We start from the raw sequence: 5,503 nt of genomic DNA on the forward strand, positions 1-5,503 counted from the left end.
GTCAATGGCAAGTTGTTTTTTTTTGAATGGAGAGTCCACTCTGCGAACCAGTGGGCTCACCCGAGCAGTAGAACGACCGAACGCGAGGTTGGTAATGAAAAGATGTCATAGCGTTGGTTATTGGTGTCGTAGAGGATATAGTACCGTGGTTCCTAGGGGGGGAAGCCTTGGGTGGTCCAGCCGGGAACCGAATTCAAGGAGCGAGGGACAAAACTCACGGAGAAGAGCAGTTTAGCAGTTCACCATCGTCTGACAGAGAAGAAAAAGAAAGAAAGTGCCGCGCCCAAGAAGCCCCGATCGATTAAATAAAAGGGCTAAACTAAACTATAGAAGCAGCTGGGAAAGCATGTGCTATTCCGGCGAGAAGAGATTGTTGAACCGAAGCGAAGGGAGAACCGAAGTCAGAGGTCGGTCGATCACTTGCGTAGTCACGCTCCGCACCTTCCTTTCATTCAACAGGAACGAGTGATAACGACGTGGATATGGCTGGCATACGACCAAACTCCATTTATACAGACGACCAAAAGATGCATTTACGACCATTCCTTTATACAGACGATAGCAACCAATAAATGAACAGATGATGATTGGAATGCGTTGCACTCTTCCCAAGGCTGCTTTGCCCGTACGACTTGACTGAAGACCGATCTAATGCCATAAGAAGGGATCCCACGCTGAGCAAGAAAATCTATGGAAGAAGGGACCTATGATAGAGTCCTCCACTTCTACTGGCATTCGACTAGACTTTAGCTCGCACCTCTCACTTGGGCATCTACCATTGCTCAGAGCCTATACACGTGTCTGCGTCATCAATTTACTTTTATATTAGGCGCTCCAAGATCTCTTCCCTCAGTCGTTCGCATCCCCGCCTGGCAGAAGACCCCACGGATTCGCTCTTACTGACTTGACATCTATTCCTGACTGTCTATCTCTTACTGACTTGACTGAATGCTTGCTTGAACAGATCACAGAGACTTATAGACTTGACTGAATGCTTGCTTGAACGGTAAAGCTATTCAACTTCTACGTCGACTTATTGCAGAAATGCATACCAAATAAATGCATACGAAGTAGAATAGCAGATGTTAGGGCATAAAATGCATTTTATTTAGAGTACTGTGTATGCATTTTCAAAGATCGCACGAGTGGCGAAATAAGGAAGTGCGTAAATTGAGTAGTCGATTCCATGCATTTCTAATATTCTAGTATATAGAGATAATAAGTGCGAATAATAATAATTCTCGTCCCTTATAGTCGAGTAAAATTACTTTATATAGGGCGGACAATTTATATTATTTTAGGGCCCTAGATTATTACCAGTATAATTGCGTGCCCTCCTTAAGTAAGTTCTATCGGCCATTCACTCTACCGTTCCTCTAGCTTATGCGTACTTTGAGTGAGGAGTGAAGTCGTACCAATTCACTGCTGCTCTTTCTCTTAGTCCCGGTAGAGAGAGTGAATGGAAAGAATGAATTAGTTGTAGCCGGCTGTAGCTCCTTCTCTTGGGAATTCCGGAAGTGATCAGTGAATGGAAAGAAAGAAAGAAGGAACGAGTGTCAACGACGTCATACACCTAGAACTAAAGCAGCAGCTGTAAATGGGCATTCCCAGAGTTTATTATAATATGCCACTCTTTTAGCAATGCCATGAACATAAAAGGCTGAAGTTGGATCCCGTGCCCTTACTATAGATGTTGTTATCGGCTCCTCCCCTGGGATAAGTTCAATATTGATGAGAATACCTCCCCTCCTATCCTATCTCCTCAGACCGAGAAGTCGGATATAGTGAATGGATGAGCGCCTGCAAAAGTAGTAGTTCCTAAAATAAATATAAATTGGGTAGATCTTTCTACGTTTTGAATAGCGAACTTATATTGTAGTACCTAACTACTATTGGGAATTTATTATAGCCTAATATAAAAGTAAATTCGGAATTTATATTTATTTTAGGCCTATCCTTAACGTCTGCAAAATCTCCCTTTAGGTCGATCCCGTCGTTACACTCGGCCCTTTAGGAATTTACTAGATTTTTGGGGAACTTATATTATAGTAAGGCGTTCTCACTCGGAATTTATATTTATTTTAGGCCCTTATAGTCGGCCCTAAATATAAAGTTAGCGAGCCCTACGGCCCTTTCTTCTGTTCCTTCTTCGAGTGATGTTCTAGGTTCAAGCCCACGGAGCGGCACCATATACTTCTATATACGCAGCTGCCCTTGCCCTATAGAGTTATGGAGAGGAACGAGTGATAACGAGTGGAGCAACGAGTACTCGAGCTACAGGGAGAGAGAATGATAAGAGAAATGTGGCAATTACTATATTAGGGCCGAGTGATTCATTCCTCGGCTGGGGCCCTCCAGGCACTTTGAGCACAGAGCGATCTGACTCTTAGCTGCTTGCCAAGAGCACATTGGTTGGTTGATGGACCTTTGTGTTCACAATAAATCCAATACAACTCTAAATTGACTCAATCGGGAAACCAAATATGAGTACAAAATCTGGTTCGTTACCAGACGCCTTCCCTCGCCCCGACAAGTTCCGGGGCGTCCAGGAGAGTGGATGTCGCGAGTAAGGATGACTATAATAAGAACACCATCTTTCTTTCCTTTAAACAGGATTAAATAAAGAACCATGGCTTTGTTCATCAATTTTATAGAACGTCTGCCTCAGGCTTCCTGGCGCCGTGTCTTTGAAGGCACGGGATCGTTAAGAGGGTTCTTGATCAGGATCTTCCTAGCGGTTACTGGCAACTTATCCACAGAGGGAGCTGTTTGCTCTTTGATCTTTGCTAGGGTCCAGAAATCTGGATTGTTGTTTACTGCGCTCTATTTAAAACAGTGTAGTGTCCATCTCCAACAATATTATGCGGGATCGGACCTGAGTGTAGTTAAACCGACTGTATTCGTCTCATTGAGCCGAACAGGGATCCAACAATTATACCGCCCCATCACCGGCATTGTATTAAGTGCCGGGGGGAAAGAGGAAATAGGTTGGTCCGGTTGTATCTATCGTGGTTTAGCATCTGTCGGATTATAAAACTGGCGGCGCGGATTCGCTCCTCCACATTTAAGTCGATAGTGTCTGACCCAACCGATATAGATCGGGTTACTGAGGAGTTGAGTTTGATAAAAATTTTAAATCTCTTCAACCTCTTTATCTTCCCTGGATCTCACGGGTTCCTCTGAATAAGGGGTTCTCCTGGGCAGATATAGAGTAGAGCCTGGAAGTCCACACCTAACGATGATCGTCAGTATGCGGGATCTAAGGCCGTGCCTAACATATTTTCTTCTATGAAAAATATGAGGTGCCCGTAATATTCAATTGATTCATTCTAAGGAGGGCTTTCACCTGGTGTTTTGTGGGTTAAAAGGGTCTTATGGCCTCTCGACCTTTCGTATAATACTAGGATGGTAAATGAGGATTTGAGGTTCTATGAAACCAACGTAGGACCGATCTTCGATGAGCTGGCAACAGCCTTCGATGGATATCCTCTGAGACCGGGTCGGTTGGCTTGCACCCTCGAGGGAGCTGGCAAGAGAAGAATCTTCGCTATAGGAAACTATATGCGGCAGAGACTCTTGTATCCTGTGCATGATTGGGCAATGCGGGTCTTATCCCGTTTAGCCTGTGATGGGACCTTCCAACAAGAGGGTCCTATACAACGCCTTGCACGAGCCATCAGAGATTGATTCTTTTGATTTGGCCTCGGCAACGGATCGTTGGCCAGTGTCCGTGATACATGATGTAATGGCATGTATCTTTGGGCCTAGTCTGGCTTCATGCATTGTTAATGGTTCGCTAGCTTTGTCAGCATTCTGGGTCGGGCCCCCGTTCGTAGGGAGTTCTCGATTTGTTTGCTTTCGAACAGGGCAGCCATTGGGCTATTACGGCTCTTGGGCGCTTTTCAGCCTATCACACCATTATTTGGTGTGGCTGGCAGCATGGATAGTTGATTCAGGGAGAGGGACCCCATTTACGAGATACGCCCTTCTCGGTGATGATATTGTAATTGCCGATGGGGCGGGGGCCGAACAGTATCGTCGGCTCCTCGGAAAACTAGATGTCTCCATTTCGGAGAGTAAATCGATTTGCTCAAAGACTGGAGCTCTAGAGTTCGCTAAGCAGGGTTGATAAGGTTTCCGTTAACCTTTCACCCGTTTCTGCGAAAGCAGTTCTGAGTGCCACGACATTAATCGGGCTCTGCCAGTTGGCGGATAAGTATGCTCTTTCGAGAACATCACTGTTTCGTTTAGCTGGTGCTGGGTTCCGAGTCCGGAGCCGGCTGCTCTCGCACCGCCTTAGTCGACGGTGGAAGCGATTGCGTGCAGTTTCGGATAAGTCACTATCGTATCTTCGGTTACCTTTAGATTTGTGGTTTGGGAGGGGCAACCCGATCAACCCTTATTATGAGGGGATCATAACTGAAGAGGTGAGGAGAAGGTGTGCAGTCAAGCAATTGATTGTACCCCCCTCTGACATCCTGTGGAGTGAAGGGGAAAGGCTAAATCTAGAGTATACCCTTTACCAGGGCTGGATGCGGTCTTGGTTAGAGTGGTGGAAATGGTATTGTACTGTACCCCTGGGTCAAAATCCTAGTCTCGAAAGACCGGCCTCCGGTTGCCGCTACCTCTTGGAAGCGTACTGTCTTTGATAATGATATCAAGATGTATGGTATTCTGTGGAAGGTATGGGATATAGGGGAAGATTGGGAAATAGGGACTACTCCGCCTTGTTTGGTAACTTGGCTGGAGTTAACGTCAACCTTAGATGCAAAATATGCAGAATGTGGATCTCCTTGGACCTATCAAGTCCTTGTGAGGAATGGTTTTGCTGGGTTATAAGTATTTAAGCGTACTCAAAATCAAACCTTAACCATGAACTCTTGGACTGCACCGTTCTTCTTCAAGCAAGCGTAGGTCCGATAAGTTGGAAAGCAAGGTACGAGTGATAACGACCCTCGGCTCGTACGGGTCTGGATTCAACTTTAGCCTATCTTAATCAACTGGTTATGAGCCCACTCCAACAACTATAAAGCGAGCACTTAAGCTTCATTATCCTTCTTCCAAGAGTTCGCATTCAGATCTAGAGTCAGGTACATCAAAATAATCGCCATATGCTGCGAGGAAAGGAGAGAGAATGAAGGCGTTTAGTGAGCTCTTAAGCCGGGCGCTACGAATCTCTTGCGAAGCCGGAAAGGTAGTTTATTAATGTTAGCAGCTTAATGGGAATCATATCTTATCCCGACCTCAAACAACCACTGAGCCTGATCTTCTCCTAATGAACTGCCTTCCGAACCTTAATCTAATGCCAATAACTCTTTTCCCGTAGGTCGAGAACTTATTAAATTAAGTGCATAAGTGCACTCGTCCCTCTCGCATACGCTCGAGCCTATCCTAAACATATAGTCGGCCCTCTCCTTGACTTTGTAGTATTGCGAGCACTTAACGTCCCTTTGATTTGAGTCTTCTTTCCTCTCGCGTTCGAGACTAATATCATATATAAGCA

General features: G+C 45.3%; 1 pseudogene; it reads left to right on the forward strand.

The window, feature by feature from the left end:
- The first annotated feature begins 3,405 nt into the window (after window positions 1-3,405).
- LOC141818964 (putative mitochondrial protein AtMg01110) lies at window positions 3,406-4,649 on the forward strand (annotated as a pseudogene).
- Window positions 4,650-5,503: the final 854 nt, after the last annotated feature.

Source organism: Curcuma longa, unplaced genomic scaffold (assembly GCF_044706935.1).
Source record: "Curcuma longa cultivar G26 ecotype Majalengka, Jawa Barat unplaced genomic scaffold, ITB_CL_G26_1.1 contig_27002, whole genome shotgun sequence".
Taxonomy (NCBI): Eukaryota; Viridiplantae; Streptophyta; class Magnoliopsida; order Zingiberales; family Zingiberaceae; genus Curcuma; species Curcuma longa.